The 27,620-nt window shown below is 30.1% G+C and overlaps 1 protein-coding gene across 1 annotated transcript in view; it reads left to right on the top strand.

Annotated features, from left to right (window-relative positions):
• The window catches only part of tfc (triforce), a 136,565-nt gene that overhangs the window by 21,587 nt on the left and 87,358 nt on the right, over positions 1-27,620 (top strand). The gene's annotated exons all lie outside the window — the stretch shown is intronic.

The raw sequence follows: 27,620 nt of genomic DNA on the forward strand, positions 1-27,620 counted from the left end.
AACTGTTACCAAGTTTTTTTTATTTTATTTAGAATTTTATTGCCAATATAGCTGATATTTTGAAAAAAAAATTCGACCCTCCGTAGGGCCGCCATATCTAAAAAACATCGAGCAAAATTAAAAAAAAAAAAAAAATAAACCTAAATATCTCTTCAGCTGAAGGAGATAACCTACACATGTAAGCGTATTTTTTGTAGATCTTCTCAAGGACTATTTATATTTTCTCATTCGGATCATAAATGAATTTTTGGGGATTTTTTTAAAAATTTTGAGACCCGAGGTGACCAACTTTGAGGGGGCACAAACTGGCCCGTATTACCCCTAGGAAGCTGAACAAATGTAATTCAACTCAAAAACACCTCAGCTCTAACCATGTGAAATTTTGTAATAATATCTCTAATAGTTCCCGAGATACCGAATTATTTCCAAAAAAAAGTTTCTAAACCACTGTGTGTCAGTTATTATGTTAAATGTTCCTGACGGAACTCTGCTAACAATTTAGAGCCCAAAGACAGAGCACGGAAATTGAAGTCAAATTTTATACAAAAAATATAGCTGCTGCATAATGGATGACGAAATGTTCGTATGGACATTTTTTCGCAGCTTCTGGGTAAATTTTTTTTATGTTGCAGATGCTCGAGGGAATGTTGAAGAAAAGTTTAGGACCCAAAAGCAGTTGTGGCAGAAAAGCCAAACATTTGTTACAAAGGGCTCTATAAATACCGAAATTTACATCATGGAATGTTTACAAAAGAGGATGCTTCCATTCATAAGACTTATTAATATGTCCACTTATTTTTGGCCTGATTTGGCATCTGGCACTATGGTAAGAAAGGTCTTGAGTGGTACAAGAACAATAATGTGGTATTTGTACCAAGAGAGGCAATTCCTCCAAACTGCCTGGAGCTGAGGCCAGTGGAGAGATATTGGGCTCTTGTTAAAAGAGAATTGAAGAGCACAAAAAAAGGTATCCAAAAGTGTGGTAGATTTCCAACGGAGATGGACAACCTGTTCGAACAAAGTGACATAAACACTATAAAAACCATAATGGAAGGGTTTTCGAAAAAGCTACAAAATTTCATCATTAGTGATTAGAACTATAAAAATATTTTTTATTTTGGAAATTGTAACAATGAAATTATTATTACAATTTCCAAATAAAAAAAGATTCAAAACTGTAAGTTTCATTTTTATTAAATATGTATGTTAAACATTTTTCGATCTCAGTCCTTATGTGGCCTAGCGTTGTCATGATGAAATATTACGATTTCATGTCTGGACATTTTCCGGCGAAAGCTAGCTTCAAACTCAGTTGCGTTCGGTGCAGGTTCCCTGCGATGATCTGGCCAGATTTCAGCTGCTCATAGTATATATAACTGTTTTGTTCCCACCAAATACAGATCATTGCCTTAGAGCCATGGATATTTGCCTTTGGTGTCGATTCGGATTGTTGGACGGGCTACATTTCCATACATTTTTCATCGAAAGTAATGATTCGGCGCAAAAATTATGTTCTTTAATAGCCTTGAAGCAGCATTGAAATAGTCTTTCAAGATCTCTCAGCTTAAATTCTAATGATACCAAATTTCCCTGCTTTTGAATGATTTCTGGCAAACGTTTTGAAATTACTTCGTGAGTAGCTTCCAATGAAGCTTGCAAGCTCTTGTTGAGTTTGACAACTATCTTCATGCCTCAAATTCTTGATCTTTAAACTATTTTGGCTGGCTGGCCGGCCGCACAAACTATCGCTTGCACATTAAAACCGATGAAAAACTTAAGTTACGGTCAGCTTCAGTGCTACTTTTTTAAGAAGTAAATAAAAACTTCCAGCATATGACGCTTTGTTGGCACAAAATTCGACATATAAGTTATTAAAAACAAAAACCGTGTTCAAAAGACACGCCATCTATTGTAAATTCCACATTTTTAAGTCCTACACACAACACAAAAGTAATATACATATTCTACTGATTCTCACAAACTACTTATACCCACTGTTCTGCAAATCAATTCCAAGTAACGATTTCGTTTTTGAAGGAATTCACATCTTTTAGTGTTCTGTAAATAGAATCCACATGATTTACTCGTTTTTAGACATTTCGAAAATCGCTCTTTTTTTAAATAACTCGATTTACAGAACAGGATGGATAATCTAACTTAAAATGTTATAATATCCACCAAGATTTTCTACTTCAGACTGGAAATCTATGTAGTATTTCAATATTTATTGGCGAGGTAATCAAAATAGAATAATGGAAAATTTATTTCTTTATCTGTACAAAAGGTCTGGGGAAAGCGGACTACAGAAAACCGAATTCGTTCTTTTTACGAGAAAATATTAGATATCCATATTAATTTTGAACAATAATTATACCAATCTTAGGGCACTGCTACACGTTAAATATATATTGACCGCGATCCAGCATCGTGATATTTATTGAACGTGTAGCATGTAGTATTGATGGATCGCGATCCAAATCGCAGAATAACCTAATTTTGCGTGATCCATTACAATGGATCGCGATCCAAATATCACAATATACATAGCATAACTTATTGCTTGTTGATCTTAACATTTAATGCCGTGAAATGGGTGTAGAAGGCGTTAGTCGCTGTTTACACCGGCAAGATGGACATGGAACGAGTTGAGGGCTGGCATCAAAATTATCTCAATTATTCGTCCGTTTCTTCGGTATGGGGTTACAATTAGGTTACCAGTTGTAGTAACAAATGTTTGGCTTCATTTGCCGCAACTGCATATTGCTTGCCATACCAAGAAGTTTTCTTGAAAATTTTCTGTTTTTAGATCCTAAACTTTTTTACAACATTCTCCCGGAAGCTGCGAAAAATTTTCCAGAACATAAGTTTCGTCATTCATTATGAAGCAGGTATATTTTTTTTTTATAAAATTTGACTTAAATTTCCTTGCTCTGTCTTTGGCCTCAAAATTTTTGGCAGAGTTCCTACAAGGAACTTTTGAAGCCTTGTATGTTTTTAAACCTGTACTGCCTTTAACTTTTCGTACCAAATAGTCCGAGTACTAAGCTAACCGGACTGCGTTCCTACCGAATGTGTTGGGAGCTCATTTGAAAATGATTTTTATTCCATCTACCTGAACCAGGTTTTCTATCAACGGACAAGTTCTCCCGATAATGTTAAGTAATATTGGAATCAGTTTGACGAAACAAATGAACATAATTGACATTAAACTAAAAAAACAAATAATTCTTGAGTTAAAAGTTTTAAGGAAAAACGTGTGTTAAGGTCTCATAATTGAATGGGTGAAATTTAAGAGTTAAAGATGGGTCACCAGGAATATTTGCAGGGTAGCAGGGAAACGTTTTCCACATCTGAATATCAACGGACAAGTTCTCCCTCATTATTTAAAACTTCTCGGTTATGTAGATGAAGTTAAGATAACGGTTAAAGAGAAATCTTAGAAATTAATTTTGAGCTAATAGTAATAATGGCTAGTTAGTCCTCTTTACTAGGATATACAAGTTGGAGATGTTTAACATGCCCGCACAGGCGAAACTTTTGGGTATTTTCCTAGATAATAAACTATTACGGAGAACGAACACTCAGGAAAGCCTCAAAAAGAAACTCAACAATTACTACAATTGCTGGAATAAAATAGACAAGAACTGGGCTCTACGATCAAGTATGGTAAACTGAATTTACACATCAGTTGTTAGATCTATGCTTTTTGTTAGGGTAACCTGAGAATTTATAGACAGATTCTCAATAAGGCCTCACTTGGTATCACACCTCAGGTGGCTATGGAAACTCGAACCCAATAGAGTTTCCAAATAGGGAAGACTGGTTTGGATCCGCCATACTGTTTCAATGGTGTGCTGAATGCTCATAATCCAAGATGGTGATGGTTACAGAAGCAGTTGTCTTCATTAGAGGGTAATAAAAATCGTATATCATATATATTTTCCAATGAGATATTGGCGGTCTTGAAAACCTCGAAATTGATAATGGTAAACCTCGCTACGAAAGGTAGAAGTGACTATATATATCTCAGAAGGCTTTGAAGTTCCACGTGGACAACGACAACGTAATGGGGACTACAACATAACTCTATATGTGCTAATGGAAATGTACAAGTTAAGGATTTGACGCCTACCAGGGCGCTTTAATGTACTGGGAAATTAGATTTTGAACCTGACTTGGAGTTTAGGAGATATTGGTGCGGTTAGTGTTGTTAGATGTCCTTTGTAACGAGTTATTATTCGATAAAGATTAGAATTAGAGAATGGGACAGTTGGACTTCAGATTTGTTTGGATGTTGTTATTGAGATAATTGATGGTCTGGAAGATAGTCAGCACTGCGAACATTTTATTATCAAATTTCTTTACTCTTGGTCTCCACGTAGCTATATTTATTGCCGCAATTGGCAAATTTGATTGCGTCCATAAAATTTGCGCAATTGCCAGATGCATTGCACAATGATAGCTTGACCAATTATTGCTAAGCAATAAGCTGTCAGTTCAGTTGTCATTAATGTAAATTAATTTAAATGCATACACATTTAATTTATTTAAGTATTAAAAGTAAAAAAAACAAAGAAATTTGTGGAAAATATCCTTTAACACAAAATATACCTCAGTTTTTCATACAACTTCTCGCGTTGAAAATTTTGTATTTGTGACGAACGTTTTCTCCATCTAAAGCAATCAGCAATCGCTGTGCTATTGTTCTGCCGACGTTTTTGATTGAGCTTAACAATAAAAATTGCTACGTGGAGACCTAGGGTTAGAACATTTGATATATGTAAATCAGTTTTTCAATGATTGTCAAATGTTTGTGCATTAAAAAGTGAATGAAAGAAACGTAAATATTTCCAGGCATTTCTCAGTTTCACAGTATCAGTGAATTCTTTTGTAAAAAACGAAAGTTCAAGTAAATTATCGAAACAATGCAGCAGATCTATGTCGCAGATCATAAAAACATCATCATAAAATGTTGTTCACAATTTAATTCTATTGTTTTTGCCTAGATTTTTTAATTGTTTTTATTTTTTAATTTCTGTAAAGTTATGGCAAAATATATGCAGAACGTGTGTCAATAAACTTGACGAACTTTACCACATTGATGTCAGATTTAAAGTCAAACCTAAGTAACCATACTTCTCTGCAAGCTGATTTATAATCAGATTCATATTTTATTAAGATTTAAAAAAGTTTTAAAAAACAAATAAAATAGAAATAAAGCATACTTCTGCATCTTTGTGCAAATCAGCAAATATTTATATCAAGCCAATCGTCCTTGGACTGTATTGACTTTTATTCCCCAGCTGGATGTGGTCATTAAAAAAACAAATAAAATGTTCAAGCAGCGTTCTCATTTTTTTCTACTTGACATGATCTCTTACGAATGCAGTTGATAGTTAATACTCGTAGTGCATTCATACTCGTACTTAAAGACAGATGCAGCCTTGATCTTATCTGTGTTGGTTTAAACTAGAGTTTCATTAATCTTAGTTGGTTTATTTAACTGTTTTGGTTTTAAACATGGAACAACGTCATTGCAAAACTTTGTCAATAGTACAACATTTTTTATGTAGATGTCTACTTTTAATTGTAATTAAAATTTAAAAATAACAAGTGTTTGTTTTTTAAGGCTTTTTCCCTTTTTTGCCATTAATTCTGCTAGAGTTTTCAAATTTGAAATACACAAATACCTATTTAAAGATTTACATAATCAAAAGATTAACCAAACAAAAATTGTGCAAAAAGGAGCAACAAAAATTCCATAAAAAAAATAGTTATTTGACTGTACAAATGCATTGTAATGCAGTTTCTGTTTGCCTTAGTCAATTTGAAATTGGAAAGAAAAACGAAACAAAATGTTGCAATTGCCAAAGTAACTAAATGAAAACAACAATTTCGGTTAAATGAAAAAAAAAAAACGTAATGATTGGCTTGGTAACCGCATACATAACGTCTTGAGCGATGTACGAGTACTCGTACAAAGATGTTGATTTTGACTTGGTGTTTTTGTGCGGTAACTTTGTGTTATAGATACTCGGAATTAAAGTAGAAAAAAAAAACGATTGTGATGCTGCACCATTTCTTAGTAAAAATTGTAATTCAATCAGAACTTAAACTTTATTATTTTTGTTTACAAATGAGCTTCTTAGATGTTATAAAATAAGCAGTTAATATAAATTGACCTTAATTAACTGCACAGGGCAACAAAATCGAACAAATTTTATAGGCTACTACACAACTTTGATGTATTGTGGTTCCAGTAGTACAAATATGGTACAAATTTTAAATTCTATGGAGAAGTTTTTTTTAAAAAAAATTGTTTCTTTGTGATTTTTTTTATGATAACTCAAAAAGGGTTAGTCTGATATTATTGAAATAAACTTAGAATTCAAATTTACATGATCTTTAATCTGTTTATATATTACGTTTTAATCGGCTCAGTAGTTTCGGAGTTATAATAACAAATTGAAGCAAAAAATATATTTTTTACGTGAAAATATCCAAGTTTTTTTGTTTTAAAAAAATCATGAAAAATCGAAAACGTCAGAACTTGTTCAGGTTTATTACTTTGTCGCAAAGCCGCGTATAATAGCAACAAAATGATATATCGAAGATAAAAATCGATTGATTCCATTCGAATTTATTCACAATTAAGTGAATTCGCTCATTTTCACAAAATTTAACATTTTTGTTTGATATACATAAAATTGAGGAGTTAGTGTTCTTCTTTCGATTAATTGAATGTTGAAAACATTTTCCCCATGCTATGTACAAATTTTCACATATATATTGTTTTTTAATCGGCTCAGTAGTTTCGGAGTTATAATAACAAATTGAAGCAAAAAAATATATTTTTTATGTAAAAATATCCAATTTTTTTGTTTTAAAAAAATCATGAAAAATCGAAAACTGCAGAAATTGTTTAGATTTGTTGCTTTATCGCAAAGCCACATGTAATACGAACAAAATGAGATATCGTTCATAAAAATCGATGGATTATTTTCGTATTTATTCACAATTAGGTGAATTCGCTTATTTTCAGAAAATTGTATGTGCTTACAAGCTTGTACGATTTCTGCGATTTTTCATGAGTTTTTTAAAACAGAAAATTTGCTATTTTCACATAAAAACATGTAAGAAAGTATGGTCGGTCAAGCCCGACCATATAATACCCTACACTAAGTAAAACTTCAATAATATATATTTTTGAGTGATTTTCGGAAGTGGGCCTTATATGGGAGCTATGACCAATTATAGACCGATCACAAAGAAATTAGGTCGTGTGATTTATGTCTATATTAAAGTTAACTATGTGGAATTTTGTGTGTATACCAACATTTTTAAGCGATTTATGCACGTTAAAGTGATTTTCGGAAGCGGGTCTATATGAGAGCTATGACTAATTATGGACCGATCGTAACAAAATTTGGTGACATGAATTTTGTATATATAAAACTTATTTGGAGCGGAATTTGTGGAGATACATATATAAATTAAACATTTATGACCGATAAAGTCCAATTTCGGAAGGACATTTGTATGGGGGCTAGGTGAAATAATGGACCGATTTCAGCCAGTTTCAATAGGCTTGGTCCTTGGGCCGAAAAAATAATACGTACCAAATTTGATCGAAATATCTTCAAAATTGCGACCTGTACTCAGCCAGACGGACGGACGGACGAACATCGTTTTATCGACTCAGAAAGTGATTTTAAGTCGATCGGTATACTTTAAGGTGGGTGTTAGACACACTATGGTGGTGTAGGGTATAAATATATTTTTTATGTAAAAATATCAAATTTTTTTGTTTAAAAAATTATGAAAAATCGAAAACGAGTTATATAGCTGATCAAGTAGTCAGTGAGGTAGCTAGTAAGGTAACTAATTCTATGTAACCAGTATGTGAATCCAGTGCGCTGACTACTTGGGACCAGCTATCAGACAGTCTGAGTTAATTGATCACCTGATTCGGACATGCAAGCATTAAACACGTAGCTAGTTATGTAACTAGTTCTCACCCTAAGTGATAGGTAAAATCTTTAGTTGTAAGAGTCATCAAGAACTGCTGGGTTTAACAAATTTTGTTATCGATTTTGATTGATTGTTTAACAATATTTGTTTAACAAGTTGTGTAAGATTAAAAAATGTTTGCTAAAACTAGTGGTCACGATTTTTTAAGTAAATTTTTGCAACAACTGAATTTAATTTTGTAATACAACATTGGATATGGTGTAAATTATAACATTTTTGCTATTAAGGAAAAAAAAAAATACGAAAAAAAAGTAGAGCAACTAAGATTGATGTTGCAATCTCATCGTTTGGCTGCTGGTATTTTCTTATTAACAGTTTATAAAAATCAAATTTTAATGAGTTGCTGCTTTTTGTTATTTTTTCTTTATGTTGCAGCCAATAAACCTGTTGCTAACAATAGACAAAACAATCTGCTAATAAACGTTACAATAAATTAATTTTTTTTTAACATTTTTTTAAAGATATTTTTCACCAAAAAAAAAAAAGAATTTCAACAACATCTGTTTTAACTTAAAAAAATATATAAAAGCCATGACTGAGGAAAATCAGTTAAAGACAATTGAAATTGTTTTACATTAAATAACATTTACAATTTTTCAAGGTTCTTGGCTAATAGTTATTTTATTGTGGAACAATTTATTTCTGGAAACAATTTCAAATTAGTTTGTTAATTACATGTTTTAAATTAATTTAAAATAGTTAACTTTAATGTGGTTTCTTACATTTTATAGGCTTTCAACTGCAATTAGTTTTAAAAGGAAATGGTTAAACTGGAAATAATTAATGTTTTGCGGATTTTTCTTTCCCACAGACAATTAAAATGATTAATATTTTTATTAACATTTGTTTGCATGCCAATTCATTAGTCGTTATAGTTTTTAATCTGTAGACAATCTTTCATTTTTTGCTGCTGCTTTTTATTTTTGTCATTTTGGTGGGTAAAAATTGCTATTTTATTATTGTGAAATCATGTTCTATTTTAGATTTTTAGTGGGTAATAAATAATAAAGGGGTAATTTAATTGTGACATTTAGTTGGTAACACAACACTTTTAAATTGCTCAAGTTCTAGACTATTAATTTTAAGAAGAAAAGAGTAATGACATTAAAGTAGTAAAAATTGTTGACATCAAAGGGTTATCACCTGGTTCAGTGGTTTTAGTTTGAAACTAAATTACTGGTGATCAACTAATATTTGAGAAAATACCCATCGGGTTTGTGAGACGATAAAATATAAGATTGGTTATCGCTAAGCAACCGTTACAGGGTTTATGTCAAACTCAGCAAGAGCTTGCAATATCATTGGGAGCTACTCAAGCAGCAATTTCAAAACGCTTGGAAGCAACAGGATTTATCCAAAAGCAGATAAATTGGATACCATACGAATTGAAACGAAGAGACCTTGAAAGACGATTTTGCATTAACGAAATACTGCTTGAACGCTACATAGTGATATAGAACAAGTAAGAGAGCTATATGCGGCTGTGCCGAATCTTATGTACCCTTCACCAAATTATACTTTAAAATAAATTTGTTTAAATATTTTTAGGTAAACAAAATTTAATTTTTTTTTAATAATTTTTTAAAGTTTTTTTTGTAATTTTTTTTAAAAAAAGTTTTTTCCAAATTTTTTTACAAAATGACAAAAAAATTTTTTGATGAAAAAAAATTCGGGTTAAAAAATATTTTTCACTATTTTGACCCATTGTAGGTCCAACTTACTATAGCCTTATCTACATCGTTGCAATGGACTTTGAAATATCTATCATTAGCTATCCACATTGTCTATATTAATGACTAAGTAATTCAGAAATAGGTCAAAAATCGAGGTTGTCCCGGTTTTTTGCTCATATCTCCGTTATTTATGGACCGATTTTGCTGATTTTAAATAGCAAACTTCTCAAAAGCATGTCTGACAGAATTATTGAAGATTTGGATCCCGAAGATATCTGGGGTCTTCAGAAAATTGATTTCAACAGACAGACAGACGGACGGACAGATGGACATGGCTTAATCGACTCCGCTATCTATAAGGATCCAGAATATACATATATACTTTATAGGGTCGGAAATGAAAATTACAAACGGAATGACAAACTTATATATACCCTTCTTACGAAGGTGAAGGGTATAAAAACAAGTAAGAGAGCTATATTCGGCTGTGCCGAATCTTATATACCTTCACCAAATTAAACTTCAAAATAAAAATTTAAAATATTATTTTTTCCGATTTTGACCCAACCATTGGTCCAACTTACTATGTTATTATATACGTCGTTGCAAAGGTCTTTGAAATATCTATCATTAGATATCCATATTGTCTATATTAATGACTTAGTAATTCAGATATAGGTCAAAAATAGGTTAAGAATCCATTACGTTGCATCCTCATGTTTCACTGTCTTTTTGCAGTATCATGCTTGAAGCCGCGTGTTAAGTGGTCGTTTTACGTAACACATGAAATCACTTCCGATGATATTAAATTCGGATTCGTCGCTAAATAAAAACAGTCGTCCATTTGTTTTCTGGCTAATTTAAATACTCCATAGCAAACTTCAAACGCTTCTTTTGATTACGTTTTGATATAAGCGGTTTTTGCGCGTAGGGAAAACGTCGGTGAATCAAGCAGGATGCAACGTAATGGTATGGGGGTTTGTTTTTCAGCTGCTGGAGTTGGCCCATTGCTCAACATAAATGGAATAGTGGATGGATTTATCTATAGAGACATCATGGAAAGAATAATGCTTTCAAATGCTGAGGATAATAAGCCTCTTCGATGAGTTATTCAGCACGATAACGACCCCAAGCACTCTTCACATGTTGTTAAATCGTGGTTAGCACAAGAAGGAGTTTCGGTAATGGAATGGCCACCACAATTACCAGATCTAAATCTCATTGAGAACATTTGGGAAATCGTTAATCAAAGAATCGATCCCGAAAATTGCACTAATTCAGATATTATGTTTCAAGGATTGGTAGATGCTTGGAACGCTATTTCTGCAAATTTTATTGCCAATTTAATAGCTTCACTGCCTTGCCGATGTAAGGCCGTCATTGAAAATATAGGATTTGCCACGAAATAGTTTTATAGACAGAAATGTTTTAAAAGCAATTAGTTGCATATGTTTTGGCCAATGAAATATCAACCCATACGGAGTTTTTTAAATTTTTTTTCTTTTCAATGCAAAAAATTCTGAATTAAATTTCATATTCTTATTTTTAAAGCATTAATTAAAAAATATTATAAGCAAATGAATATTTTTGTTTACATCTTAAATTGTTTAAACCACTTATGTAAAATTCTGTTGCTGGTTGCATATGTTTTGACCACCACTGTATAAAAAATTATATTGTGGAAATTATTGGCTTAACAATAAATGTATATGTCATATTAAGAAAGAATTGTCTAAAAATCGTGACTGAGTCCAAAATTATATGCATTTGAATTTTAAAAAGCGATTTTTCGCTAGTTTTTGGGGAAAAAAGAACTTTTTTTCTTTTTAAGTTATCTAAAAAAATTTCTATGAAAATGTATAACAAATTAATACTTTTATAAAAGCAAACTATACATCAAATATTTTAAATGAAAAAAAAATTTGAAAATTTTTAAAACCGCGGGGACCAGGTCCCTCCAAAAAAAACGCCAATTTTTATATGTAGAATTCAAATTTAGGCCAAAAATTCTCAAATTGGATAGTCGTTTTCAAAATATAGTAATCCATTTTAGATGGCCTTATATGTTCTTAATTATTTTGTAAAGGTTTCCGATAACCCCGCTCTTAGTATGGATATATAGCCAAAAAACTAAAAAATCCCATTTTTTGGATTTTTCAAAACTTTTTTGTGAATTGCGGGATTTCTGATAATAAATTTCCAAATTTGTTTTTATTTTTGCATTCTCAATAGAAAAATCTATATAACTATAAAATTTTATTTAAAAATATTCATAAATAAAAATTTCATTTCAATTTGAAAAATGTTTATTTTCGAAAAAAACTCAATTAAAAGCAATTTTTGACATATTTTTCAAAAAAGTATTCCATGAATTTTTTAATTGTCTAATATGTCTACCTTATGTTTTTTTACGTGACAAATAAATTAGGGAAAACTTACCATCTCGCAGAGACCTCATGGACCCACCAGGACCATGAGGTCGAAACTTAAACTTGACCTCTTTCCCTCTATTTTTATACCCTTCACCTTCTTGAGAAGGGTATATATAAGTTTGTCATTCCGTTTGTAATTTTTACATTTTTCATTTCCGACCCTATAAAGTATATATATTCTGGATCCTTATAGATAGCGAAGTCGATTAAGCCATGTCCGCCTGTCTGTCTGTTGAAATCAATTTTCTGAAGACCCCAGATATCTTCGGGATCCAAATCTTCAATGTCAGACATGCTTTCGAGAAATTTGCTATTTAAAATCAACAAAATCGGTCCACAAATGGCTGAGATATGAGGTAAAAACCAGGACAACCTCGATTTTTGACCTAAGTCATTAATATAGACAATATGGATGATAGATATTACAAAGATTATTATTACAAAGAAATTTAAAAAAATTTTTTTTTTAAATTTAAAAAAAAATTTTAATTTAAAAAAAAAATTTAAATTTAAAAAAAAAATTTAAATTTAAAAAAAAAATTTTAAAATAACAATTCAAAAAAACATTTTTAACAAAAAATTAAAAAAAAACTACTTTGGAAAAAAAATTATTTCTGTTTAACTAAAAATATTTAAAATTTGTATTTTGAAGTATAATTTGGTGAAGGGTATATAAGATTCGGCACAGCCGAATAGCTCTCTTACTTGTTTTTCTATACCACTGTGCGCTATGAAAGAAATCATTTTTGTACCAAATCATTACTTGCGATGAAAATTGGATCCATTAGGATAACCCGAAGCATAAGAGATCGCAAGTGAAGCCCGACTACCAGGCGAATCGACACCAGAGCCAAATATACATGGCGCTAAGGTAATGCTGTGTATTTGGTGGGACCAAAAGGGTCCTATATGTTATGAGCTGCTGAAATATGGCCATAGCCGTACCAAATACAACTGATTCGTTTGAAGCGAGAATTTGCTGAAAAACCCCCAGAATAGGCCAGACATGAAACCTTATACTATTTGTTTCGATCGATGCAGAACGCTCTCTGAGATACGCTTCACTTTGGAACAGAGTATCAGATATTGGCTGCATTCAAAGTCCCCGAATCCATATAAAAAGCCAACAAATATGTATATTTGTTATTTTTGTACATTTACTCCGGTTTAAAACCAAACAAATTTTAAAATTCGAAAGAGTAGTAATATGAGACGTTATTTATGTTTTATTTTTTTATGTTTTGAACTGCAACAGATATAGCGACCAAACCAAAGTCATCCTAACCTACACTATCGTTACTATTTATTTATGGTTACACTTTATAATTACAACGATTAGTTTCAACTCTGCAGTTGTTCTATAAAAAGAATTGTCACGATAAACGTTAAAGAATTTTCGTTTAAATCTTGCAACGCAAATGAAAACAGAAAATGAAACATTTGATTAAATTATTGATTTCATTTAGGATTTTACCATGAAGAATTGAACAGAGTTGAGCCATTGGCATGATTTATGTATAAAGATTTTGTAATGTCATTAAGATTTATTATTATGATCATGATTCAACATGATTTCTGCTTTTTTTTTGAAGGAAATATTCCAACAGAGATCTCTAAGGGGCCAGTTTAATACATGATGTATTTGTGTATTTGCTTGAGATTTAAATAAATTTAAATTAGATATGAATGTTATTTCAATAATATACAATATGTATCATGTTGTTTAGTCATGGCTGTATAAAACTTCAAAGTATTATTTTTAGAAAAAAAAACAAATTTAATGATTAAACATGTGGGGAATTTCCTGTAAAACAAAAACATTATTTAAAATATTGATTTTTTATAAATTTAATTAACTTTATTCAAGAAATTTAAAGTTTCTTAAAGAAGAATATGTTTAATTCCCACATTCGTTAACAACCTTAACAAAGTTACTCACTTGCTGTTCAATTTTTATTTATTTAGCCGCTACCATGATTGATCAAATTCAATTACTGCATTGCAAAAACTAATCAAAATCCAATAAAATTTCCATTATTTATTGCAATTTTCTTCAGTCTCGTCTCATTCATCTCAATTTGTATAATTGTTTGAAATTTCAACACATCTGCAAAAAATAAAAATAAAAAAATAAAATAAAAAAATTCAGTATGAATTAATACCATTTCAAATTATTTACTTTAGTTTAACTGGATGATGAATGTGATCGCATGAAAAATCGATTAGATACAGATCACTGTTATAAATACGCTTTGCTCATTGATTTATGTTTGCATTGGTGAACGTGGTTCAGAAAAAATATTTTCAAACACCTTTATGACATAAAACTACACATTCAATTTGCATTTAATAATAATAATAACGTAAATTTTTTCTCAGTTTGTTTATTTTATTACTTTTTAAGATGTTGTTATAGTTTTTTTAAGAGCTTAAATTTGGAGAATTGATTAAATAAGATGTGGGTCAGTAGTGCGCAAATTTTTTATTTAGAGGGTAATAAAATGAAATTATTCAGTTTAATTTTGATCGTAAATACAATATCGACCCTTAACAGCGCAAATATCTTAACCAGCAATTTGTATATCTATATATGGGGCATTTCATGTCAAGTGAACCAACTTTTGAAATCGATGTCTTCCGATCGGGATGAAATTTGCACCAAGGTTAGCTCTATTGGATAGTAACTCAGGGGTAAAATTTTGACAATTTGGTCAAACAGGGGTTTTTTCTTATCCATGTAACTTATTACCTATTGTTCTTAGCAAAATGTGTCCCAAATAGTATAGATAGCTATTTCTTCGATCTTTCGAAAAAAAATATTTAAAAAAAAAAATAAAAAATTTTTAATATTTTTTTTCCGAAATCAAAAACTTTTTTGACTTTTTTTTAAAATGGGTCCTTTTTTTTTTTTTTTTTTTTTCTTAAAATAAAGTTTAGATATTTTCCTTGAACACCTACTTGGTCGCTTAGTGGGATGCGAGTGGGATATCTATCAAAATAAATATTTTGTAACTCAAAACATAAATTTTTTGACTTTTTTTGCAAAATCAAAAACTTTGTTGACTTTTTTTTTTCAAAATGGACCCTTTTTTAATCTTTTTTTTTAGGTCAAACAAAAGCTTAGATATTATCCTTGAAGACCCTTTTGGTCGCTTAGTGGGATGCGAGTGGGATATCTATCAAAATAAATATTTTGTAACGCAAGACATACAATTTTTTAATTTTTTTTTGCAAAATCAAAATTTTTTTCCAATATGGGCCCTTTTTTAATTTTTTTTTTGCTCAAAGGAAGCCTAGGTCCATTCCTTTAAGATATTTTTAGTCCCTTAGTGGGATGCGAGTGGGATATCTATCAAAATAAATGTTTTAACACAAAACTTGTATGTCTTGAGTTACAAAACATTTATTTTGATATATATCCCAGTCGCATCCCACTAAGCGATCAAAACCATCTTAAAGGAATAGGCCTAAGCTTTCTTTATAGCAAAAAAAAAAAAAATTACAAAAAGGGCCCATTTTAAAAAAAAGTCAAAAAAGTTTTTGATTTTGCCAAAAAATCAAAAATTGTATATCTTGAGTTACAAAATATTTATTTTGATAGATATCCCACTCGTATCCCACTAAGGGACCTAAAATATCTTAAAGGAATGGACCTAAGCTTTCTTTTGACTAAAAAAAAATTTTTAAAAAAGGGCCCATTTTGAAAAAAAATTCGAATTTGCAAAAAAAAAGTCAATAATTGAATGTCTTGAGTTACAACATTTTTATTTTAATAGATATCCTACTCACATCTTCCTAAGTGACAAAATAGGTCTTAAAGGAAAAGACCTAAGCTTTCTTTTGAGCAAAAAAAAATTTTTAAAAAAAAGTCCCATATTGGAAAAAAATTTCGATTTTGCAAAAAAAAATTAAAAAATTGTTACAAAATATTTATTTTGATAGATATCCCACTCGCATCCCACTAAGGGACTAAAAATATCTTAAAGGAATGGACCTAAGCTTTCTTTTGACTACAAAAAAAATTTTAAAAAAAGGGCCCATTTGGAAAAAAAATCGTATTTGCAAAAAAAAAAAGTCAAAAATTGTAAGTCTTAAGTTAAAAAATATTTATTTTGATAGATATCCCACTCGCATCCCACTAAGCGACCAAAAGGGTCTTCAAGGATAATATCTAAGCTTTTGTTTGACCTAAAAAAAAAGATTAAAAAAGGGTCCATTTTGAAAAAAAAAAGTCAACAAAGTTTTTGATTTTGCAAAAAAAGTCAAAAATTTTATGTTTTGAGTTACAAAATATTTATTTTGATAGATATCCCACTCGCATCCCACTAAGCGACCAAGTAGGTGTTCAAGGAAAATATCTAAACTTTATTTTAAGAAAAAAAAAAAAAAAAAAAAAAAAAAAAAGGACCCATTTTAAAAAAAAGTCAAAAAAGTTTTTGATTTCGGAAAAAAAATATTAAAAATTTTTTATTTTTTTTTTAAATATTTTTTTTCGAAAGATCGAAGAAATAGCTATCTATACTATTTGGGACACATTTTGCTAAGAACAATAGGTAATAAGTTACATGGATAAGAAAAAACCCCTGTTTGACCAAATTGTCAAAATTTTACCCCCTATAACTCAGAGAGTTCTCGACCGATGTTGTTGAAAAATTGTGTCTGAGTTACTATCCAATAGAGCTAACCTTGGTGCAAATTTCATCGGAAGACATCGATTTCAAAAGTTGGTTCACTTGACATGAAATGCCCCATATATAAAAATGAAATGGTCCATGTATGTAATGTCATCACGTGAGAACGGCTGGAGCGATTTAGCTGATTTTTTTTTTATTCGATTCGAAATTTTCAGGAGATGGTTTGAAAAAGAAAAAAAATTAAAAAAATACGGCTAAAACCAGCTTTTTTGAGTCCAGTCAACTGTAATAAAAAAGCCCCTAAAGTATGCAATACAAATTTAGTTATTTTATTTGCAAATAAATAAGAACATGCAGGGTTGGAGAAACTTGACGAACTAACATTAGTAAATGCTACCGGGCGAAGCCGGAATAGAATAGAAATCAATAATTTAGGATCGTTTACGAGATCTGTTGTATCTTCATAGATGTTGGAAGTACCTTTAGCTTTAATAAAATTCATTTGGATCACATTTTGGTCTATAACTAACTGATTTTCTGTTAAACCGTTTTCAAATAAGTGATTGAATTGTGTGATTGGAGATATCATTCTAACGTTAAACTTTTTAAAAGGAAGGCGAAGTTTGTCAGTCTCCTGGAATGTAGATACAATTTCAATTGTTTTTCTGATTTTTTTTAACTTAAAACATGATGTTTAAATTATTTTTTGTTTTTTGTAGGAAAAAATCTTGAAAAAATGTTCAAAAATAAATTTATTATAACTGATTCAAATTTGATTTAACAAAAACGTGGCCACAATTTCAGCAAAAAAAACGTTATTTAATCTTACAAAACTTTAGAAAAAATTGTTTATTTTATTTTTCAAAACTCATAACAAAATATTCTAAAACTCCTCTTTTTAAAAAGAAGGCGTGGTTTTTGAATTTTCTGAAGGGCAGATATAAGCATTTTGAACAAGTATTTGGTAGTATAGAAACAATTAAAACTTAATGATTAACATTTTAAACAAAAAACTGTATCCTATACATTTTTCGATTAACATTTACCATAAAAACTAGAAATTTCATGAAGTAGTGATTTTTTGTTAAGAAAATTTTAAATTCGAATTAATGTAGAATTTGAACGTTTTACACAGAAAAAAATTACGACAAATCAATTGTCATATTAATTACCATTTTCGTCAATACAATTATTTTTTTAATTGAAAAGGCACCAACAATTGATTTTGTAGATACAAAAAAATATTTTTGTTACTTAAAATTGTTAACACTTAACAGTTAAAGCTTGTTATGTCCATTATCTCACCTTTTGAACTGGTACAAAGTACAGGTCAGTATCACCTTCCACGAACGGTTATACAGATTGTTCCTCTAGTATTGTTCTTAAATGTGTTCCTTCTACATTCGACACATTTTATGTTGAAAAGAGTCCACTAAAAAAAAAAAGTTTTGTATATAAAATCGATGTCCATTTTTTTCCTATTGCAGTATTATTTATAATCCGCAAAAGAAAACATATATATTTTTTATGAAACAACAAAATGTTTATATTTTTCTTAAATTTTTATTTTCTTCACACATTTATTTTTGTTACTTTCAATATAATATTCCTATTGAATTTTAACAACTGAAATTGTTAATAAATATCTAAAAGAAATTGTTGATATGGGTATTAAAAAAACATATTCAATTAAAAAATTATTGAAAATTAAAATCATATTTCAAACAAATTTTTTCAATTGCTTAATAACTGTTACCATTTTTTTCTGTGTACGATATTGTAATAAGATTTGGAATTTATATATATCGAAAGATCTTTTAATCAATGGCTTTAAAACTTTTGCTATTGTCTTTATTCAAATACCAAAAACGTGGAAAATATGTTCCATAAATTTAGTGTTTTCATAAATATATGTATATAGAGGCAGATAGATATAGATTAAAAGATCTTTTAATCAATGAGTTCATAACTTTGTCTTTACTTAAATACAGAAATTTCATATAAAGCCATCTAAAAAACTTATTTTTAGAAAATTTAGCTTTTATTTTGAAACATTTGTACAATATTATTTAAAGTATTGAATATTGTTAGCTATGACCTTTTCCCATCTTTCTGGCAACATATGGATTCCGAGTCAAAAGAACTGTTCATCTTTTAAGGCTAAGAATGATTCAAGCCAATTTCGGATACTATGTTGCAAATTGAGGCGTATCCCAGAGAGAGCGTTCTGCATCGATCGAAGCAAATAGTAGTCGGACGGGGCACGGTCTGGTCTATAAAGCGGGTGAGGCAAAACTTCCCTACCACTTCATTCTAAATACTTTTTAACAGATATTGCAATAATGTTCAATAACTAAATGATGATAAATGACAGATATGTACCCTTCAAAATGACATATAAGTTATTAAAAACAAAAACCTCTTTTAAAAGATACGCCATCTATTGTAAAATCTGAATTTTTAAGTCATACACCCAATATAAATATCAATAGGGCTATGGTCGTCCCTGTTTCCTCATAATGCGTCAATTACACTGTCCAACAAATTGAGACTTTTTGATTGGAACAGAATAGCGTGTTGGCATGTTGAGTAGATAATTTTTGTAGAATAAACTTTTGATCTGCATTTTTTTTTACAATGGGTCAAAGTTTTCATTTTTTGATCGAAGGGAAACAAATGTTGTAAGTTAATGTCTTAGGGAATTCTTATTGTCAGAGTTATATTGTGGAATTTTATGGGGGTAATTTTCGTGGAAGATCCTAACACTCTAGCGGTCAATTTCAACCTTTTTTCGAGAAAATCAAAAAATGTCCTTTCAAAAAGGACATTTAAGGATTAAAATATTCTACGAAAAATTTTCCCGGAAAATTTCAGTGGGGGTCACCAAAGATACCAAAGTTGTAAATAAAGCTCTTACGCGTAATTAGCAAAATTACACGCCACCTTGGGTCTCAAATTTTTTAAAAAATCGCCAAAAATCTATTTATTATCCGAATGAGCTCATAATTAAAATATAAATAGTCCTAGAGAAGATCTTCAAAAAGCATTCATAAACATGTAGGTTATCACCAGGGAAACCAAAATATGCAAATGCATGTTTTTTCTGGTGAGTCTAATGAGCACATGGATAAGATATTTACACGTTTCAGAACTATTTAAGAATTTTGGCATCGATTTGTTAGTGCATATTTTTGCATATTTTACCCTTAAATACATATTTTTGCATATATTTGTTTTAAGAGCATATTTATGTCATATTTTGAGTTTTTAGAGCATATTTTACTGTTTAATAGCATATTTTGAGTTTATCAAAAACAATTTTTGTCTTACTTATTTTTCGCTGTTGTGTTACAGGTTTTTACTTCCTTTGTTTAAAATTGAAAAATAGATGGCTTTTCACAAAAAAAATTTAAAAAACAAAAAATTTTTTTTTTAAATTTAAAATAACAATTCGAAAAAAATTTTTATCCAAAAAATGAAAAAAATTAAAAAAAATTTTTGTTCACCTCAAAATATTTAAATTTTTTATTTTGAAGAATAATTTGGTGAAGGGTATATAAGATTGGCACAGCCGAATATAGTTCTCTTACTTGTTTTAATATAAAACAAGCACAATTTTAATAATAGCGCCATCTAAATATCAAATTTTAGTTCTAATTCAAACTTAACCGTTCTAAGTGTTAAAGAAATATTGTCTTTTAAATTTGCTCCTATAACATCAGTTGATGTCGAAAGAACATTTTCTATGTATACAAATGTTTTCAGATCCAATAGACATCGATTTATGTTACTTTATTGTGCTCTTTTACTACATTGCCAGGCCAAGTACTCTACATTGTGAATACCGCTATTGATTTTTATACCCTTCAGCTTCGTGAGAAGGGTATATATAAGTTTGTCATTCCGTTTGTAATTTCTACATTTTTCATTTCCGACCCTATAAAGTATATATATTCTGGATCCTTATAGATAGCGGAGTCGATTAAGCCATGTCCGTCCGTCTGTCTGTCTGTCTGTCTGTCCGTCTGTCTGTCTGTCTGTTGAAATCAGTTTTCTGAAGACCCCAGATATCTTCGGGATCCAAATCTTCAATAATTCGGTCAGACATGCTTTCGAGAATTTTGCTATTTAAAATCAGCAAAATCGGTCCACAAATGGCTGAGATATGAGGAAAAAACCAAGACAACCTCTATTTTTGACCTATTTTTTACCTATATCTGGATTACTAAGACATTAATATAGACAATATGGATATCTAATGATAGATATTTCAAAGACATTTGCAACGACGTATATAAGACCATAGTAAGTAAGTTGGACCTACAATGGGTCAAAATCGGGAAAAAAATTTTGAACCCGAATTTTTTTTTTTAAAAAAAAAAATTGAAAAAACAAAAAAAAATTTTTAAAATTTAAAAAAAAAAAAATTTTTAAATTTAAAAAAAAAAAATTTTAAATTTAAAAAAAAAAAAAATTTTAAAATTTAAAAAAAAAAAATTTTAAATTTAAAATAACAATCGAAAAATTTTTTTTTTCAAAAAATTCAAAAAACAACTGAAAAAAAATTAAATTTTGTTTACCTAAAAATATTTAAAATTTTGAAGTATAATTTGGTGAAGGGTATATAAGATTCGGCACAGCCGAATATAGCACTCTTACTTGTTTTTAAATAAAAGTATATTTTTTGGTTAAAAATTATATAAAAGTTTGTATTTTTAAGAGCATATTTTTTAAATTTTAAGAGCATATTTTAGAGTTTTTACTGCATATTTAAAGCGCTTAAAACCCTTTTTTTAGAGCATATTTCTGGTTTCCCTGGTTATCACTTTTAGGTCAAGAGTTATTTAGGTTTATTTATTTTAACTTTTATAAAAAGTTACACGCATCCAAAGTTGGAACATGTAAAAATTACCGTTCAGGATTCTGTTCCACAAATGCTGTTGGACAGTATTATTATTTTACACACATTTGTGATAAATATTCTTTCCGAAACATATATCTCTAGACCAATCTATTATCTTTCGAAATTAATTTAATTCAGGGTGCCTATTTTTCTAGAATTATTCACTATATAGCAAGAGAATAATAGAGGAGCAGTCACGAATATTATGATAAAATACGAATCTGAAAATGCTTAAGAGTTGTATGTAGGTCTTTGAAGGTTTTTGATGTGTGGCTGAAAAGCAATAAAACACGCAAGGTTGCTCTACTAAATTAAAACCTGTACAGTCGCAATTAAAACAAGTAAGAAAGTATGATCGGTCAAGCCCGACCATATAATACCCTACACTAAGTAAAAGAGCAAAAAGATTTTTCTTTTAAAATTTCAATAATTTATATTTTTGAGTGATTTTCGGAAGTGGGCCTTATATGGGAGCTATATGACCAATTATTGACTCATAACCTTTAAATTATGTCGTGTGCTTTATGTCTATATTAAAGTTAACTATGTTGAATTTTGTGTGTATACCAACATTTTTAAGCGATTTATGCACGTTAAAGTGATTTTCGGAAGTGGGTCTATATGGGAGCTATGACTAATTATGGACCGATCGTAACAAAATTTGGTGACATGAATTTTATGTATATAAAACTTATTTGGAGCTCAATTTGTGGAGATACATATATAAATTAAACATTTATGACCGATAAAGTCCAATTTCGGAAGGACATTTGTATGGGGGCTAGGTGAAATAATGGACCGATTTCAATAGGCTTGGTCCTTGAGCCGAAAAAATAATATGTACCAAATTTCATCGAAATATCTTCAAAATTGCGACCTGTACTCTGCGCACAAGGTTTACATGGACAGCAAGCCAGCCAGCCAGCCAGCCGACCAGACGGACGGACGGACATCGTTTAATCGATTCAGAAAGTGATTCTAAGTCGATCGGTATACTTTAAGGTGGGTGTTAGACTAATATTTTTGGGCGTTACAAACATCTGCACAAACGCATAATACCCTCCCCACTATGGTGGTGTAGGGTATAAAAAATCATTTAATCATAGGTTCGACTGTAATTAATTATGGGCAAAAAAATAGGTAAAATTTCCTAAAATGCCTTTGTAAATAAAAATAAATTCAGAAACATCTCAGCTCTGACTGTGTAAGATTTCATTAAGATCTCTCCAATCGTACACCGTTCACCGCTGTGTGCAGTATTTAATTTAGACCAAAAAATATAATGTTTTTTTAAGTGAGAGAAGCATTTGAAGATCAGCGCTGGGTGGAGAAAGAACTCGCGCGGTATTGAGATTATCGCTTAAGGGTAATCAGGCTGTCCTTTTTTTGCTGCCTTCGAGAGTTCTAGGTTTCACTCTCGCATTGGTTAATGGTTGGCCTATAATTTGTCGTGGTATAGTATCAGACAAAACTGAAGATTGATTTTGGTGGAGACCATAAAAATCAGCAGTTGAGTACGAGAATTCCTGGACGAGACTTTTCTTTAGGCGTAAGCCGTAATGAATAGAATCCAATCAAGGTGAAGCTTTGGATAAAAAATTGATAAAAAATTTAAAAAAATTGTACTTAGTGCTTGTACAAATATTTGGGGGATTCAAACGGTCTCCTATTAGGTCGTATTGTCATAATGTCATAAAATATTTGTTTAGTTTAAACAAATTTTTGTTGGGTTTCAAACAAAAAAGTTATAAACTAATAAAACTTTTTGAACTATGTTTATTAGTTTGTCATAAAATAACACTTTTTTCGTTTGAATCCGCCAATTGTTCAAATATTTAACATTGATATTTACCCATCAGTTCTACATTGATTACTTCAATAGTCAATGCATCCCTTTTAAAAAGTAATTTACTCATAAAATATTTAAAAAAATATTTATTCAATCAATTTTATTTAGAAAATACTACAAAAATATATAAATAGAATTGTTTGACATTGTTTTGTCTCACAAAAGGTATGCCTTGGCAACTTGTCCCTCCTATAAAATATTTGAAATATTTTATAAAAATATTTAAAGATTTTTTTTAATTTAAAATTTCATTAATATGCATTTATTTATTACCGACACCTTATAAATTTCCTTACATGCTTCGCAAACACAACAATCAATTCATTGCCATCAAGGAATGTTGGACAATAGTTAGACAATGGCAGTTTGATATTAAAGGTGTGTGCAGAACTAATTTCTGTTCTTGTTAAAATTTATATTAATGGCAAAATCTTGAAATGTTGCATATCTTAATTTGTTTTTTAGTAGAAGCAAAATGTGGTTACAAACAACATTTGAACGCAGTCACGTGTTTTGTTTGTCTTGAATACACTTAGATATTTCTAAAGATTGTTTAACAATTAAGTGTAACGTTTAGCAGCAATTTATATACATATTTACATGGTTTTTCTATTCCCTTGAGCTTAACTACAATAGATAATTATGAACTGAAATCAGTCAAACTATTTGTGTGTTGAAAACGAATATAAGGCGCAAATATGTCAAATATGACATCAGCATATTAAGCGCAAAACGTTTACTCGTACGAGTTTATTAATAAGTTTTATTTGCCGATATTTAAAAAATTTATTTCAAACAAAGCCACTTGTTGAGACAGAAAACGTGTCGTACTATAATTGATTCACAAGATCATGATTTATAGAGATATTGAGACATTCATTCTACTCTTATAAATTTCTTATTGCATGAATATTTGGCCTCATTATTAAACTTTTGACATGTTAACTTCGCATTTAGCTATAACGGAACTGTTATATATACAGAAGTATTTTTCTAAGATATAAAAGTCAAAAATCGGTTGAAAAATTTTAGAGTTATTAAAAATTACTTCCGACCTTCCGAAAAATTCTCACGCCATATAAAGGGTATCTCAGTAAGAGTGCACTTTTTAAATTTATTGTAATTTTGTTGTTGTGCAAGTAGCAACTCTGAAATTTGACAGCTGTCACTTGTGTTTATAAAGAGCATTAAAAATGGAGCCCTTTACGAAATAACAAAACGTTATAATTGTGAAAACTTATTAAAACAAGTAAGAGAGCTATATTTGGCTGTGCCGAATCTTATATAACCTTCACCAAATTATACTTCAAATTATTTTTTTTTTTTCCAAAAATTGTTTTTTCATTTTTTGGAAAAAAAAATTTTCGAATTGATTTTTTAAAATTTTTTTTTTAATATTTAGCGGAAAAAAACTTTGGTGAAAAAAAATTGGGGTTAAAAAATATTTTTTCCGATTTTGACCCATTGTAGGTCCAACTTATATACGTCGTTGCAAAGGTCTTTGAAATATCTATCATTATATATCCATATTGTCTATATTAGTGACTTAGTAATCCAGATATTGGTCAAAAATCGAGGTTGTCCTAGTTTTTTCCTTATATCTCAGCCATTTGTGAACCGATTTTCTCGATTTTAAATAGCAACCGAGCCGGAACAATTCCGAAGATATGGATGTATGAATTGTGTATGTAAGTTATTTGGGGGCTTTGGAAAGTTGATTTCAACAGACAGACAGACAAACGGACATGTCTAATCGACTTCGCTGTCTATAAGTATCCAGAATATATAAACTTTATAGGGTCGGAAATGAAAAATTTAGAAATTACAAACGGAATGACAAACTTAGTGAATTCTTACTGAGACATCCTATATAAGGGGAAATGTGAGAAATAGTTACTCGTTTTGGGAAATATTTTAAGGCAAGACAATTTTTTACTTCCTTATACATACTTAAAAAAGTTTTGATACGAATTTTTGTCAAAGTAGGATAATCATTAAGTATTTTTGGCATTTGTGTCTAAAATTGCCCAAATTTAGTTTTAGTCCCAATGATAAACAGTTTTTCCCTCTCAATATCAAGTCTTCGAAGGCAGAAGGGCCTGGGCTATCAACGCAAGCAACACGTAATGCCTTTTTGACATCGCGATTAAGAAGACTGAGGTACTACAGGATATAAGGTGAGAATATCCGGATATACAGTGGTTGACAAAACAATATTCCAAATATTTCATTAGTGGCCTAAAATCAGAATTAATTTTTTTAAAATTTTTAACATTTTTGTAGTATTTTATTTGTATACTTTTATTAACTTAATTTAACAAAAAACAAAGGACATAATTAATAAAATTCTAAAAATGAGAAAACAAAATTAAAAGATTTCTTTATTACGGCATTGACAAAACAATGGAAACTTAGGAATTATTTTAACAAATATGGTCTAAACTTTGCAATAACTCAATATTTTGTTGGGTATCCCTTATTTTTTTATAACTGCTACACATCGACGATGCATTGAACCAATTAAAGAGTCAATGGTCTCGTTTGAAATATTTTGTCATTCCCTTATAACCGCCTCCGATAAATCTTCCTTCCTCGTTTAATTTTGAGTCCTTATTTTATTTTTCTATGGGATTGAGATCTGGCGATTGGGCAGGCCACTTCAAAACACGTACCTCTTTGGATTGTAACCACTCTGTTACAACCCTACAGGTGTGTTTCGGGTCGTTGTCGTGTTAGAATCTCCAAACTAGGGGCATATTGTCCTCAGCGTATGGATACATAACATCGTTTAATATGGTTCTGTATCCTATACCTGTCATGGTATCTTTTATAATATGAATTGGGCCCATACCTTGCCTTGGTCGTCTTACAAATGTTTTCCCATCACTGCCTCTTAAATTGAATTTGGATTCGTCGGAAAAGAAGACAGTATTCCATTTCTGTATCGACCAGTTTAAATGATCCCTGGCAAATTATAGACAAGCAGAGCGGTTCTTCTTAGAAATGAGTGGTTTTTCATCATTTGCCCTGCGACTAACTGTTCGGGTACTTATTTCTAATTTTAGTCTATTAACAAGGAGGAGTTATTTTTGGGAATTTCTTGAACTCTCTCGCTATTAAATTATCTTGTCTAGGAGTAGTCTTACGAGGTCTTCCACCTAAATGTTAAGTTTTTACAGAACCGGTCTCACGAAATTTCTTTATAATTTTTGAAACTGCTGATTTATTTATTGAATATTTGTCACAGATACTTTTTTGTTTTAAACCAGCTTTAACATCTTTAATTATGTTATTTTTTAAGACTTCGCAAATCTCATTTCCGTTAACTTTGAAAAAAGCAATTATGCGAAAAACTTGGAAAAAGAAATTGTGAAAAATTAACAGAATTTAAAAATAAAATAACTGTAAACAGGATGCTTTTTACATCGTTCTTTTAAATATTATTTTCGTTTTACACTTCTTTCTTGCAGAAGTTTAAAAGTTTCCATTGTTTTGTCAGTAGCGAAATAGTGAATATTTTTAATTTTGTTCCCATTTTGCAGAATATAATTAATAATGTTGTTTGTTTTTCAGTTAATTTATATAAATAAAACTATACAAGTAAAAATTTTATTTTAAAAAAATATTTTAAATTTTGAGCCACATATGGAATATTTGGAAAAGTTTCTATTGTTTTGTCAACCACTGTATATCGTCAGTGAATCTGCTATTAAATAACTACTTGGTGTCTATACGACATCTATACACGAAGGTGCAAGACATTCTAACCTCGAATTATTTTCGGTGACGGGTCATTCTGATGTACCTCTTTTAACGAGATGACATTTTAACCTTGAGCTGTTAAGACTTAATGAGATTGCAGACTTTGCTTCGATACCCCTTAATTCTTAACTTTTACTAATTAATTTCGAATAGTATTTAATAACAATTTAAGAATCTCTGCCTAAACCAATATAATACATAAATCCAACATAAGTTGTGTTTTCTTCAAAATCCAGTTTTTTTAAATAATTTTGGTTAAGAGTTAAAAAATATATTTACAGAGAAAAAAAAATCTCCCTCCTCAATAACTTCAAATTATGAACTTTCAGGGCCATT

The sequence above is a fragment of the Calliphora vicina genome, chromosome 3 (assembly GCF_958450345.1).
Source record: "Calliphora vicina chromosome 3, idCalVici1.1, whole genome shotgun sequence".
NCBI lineage: Eukaryota > Metazoa > Arthropoda > Insecta > Diptera > Calliphoridae > Calliphora > Calliphora vicina.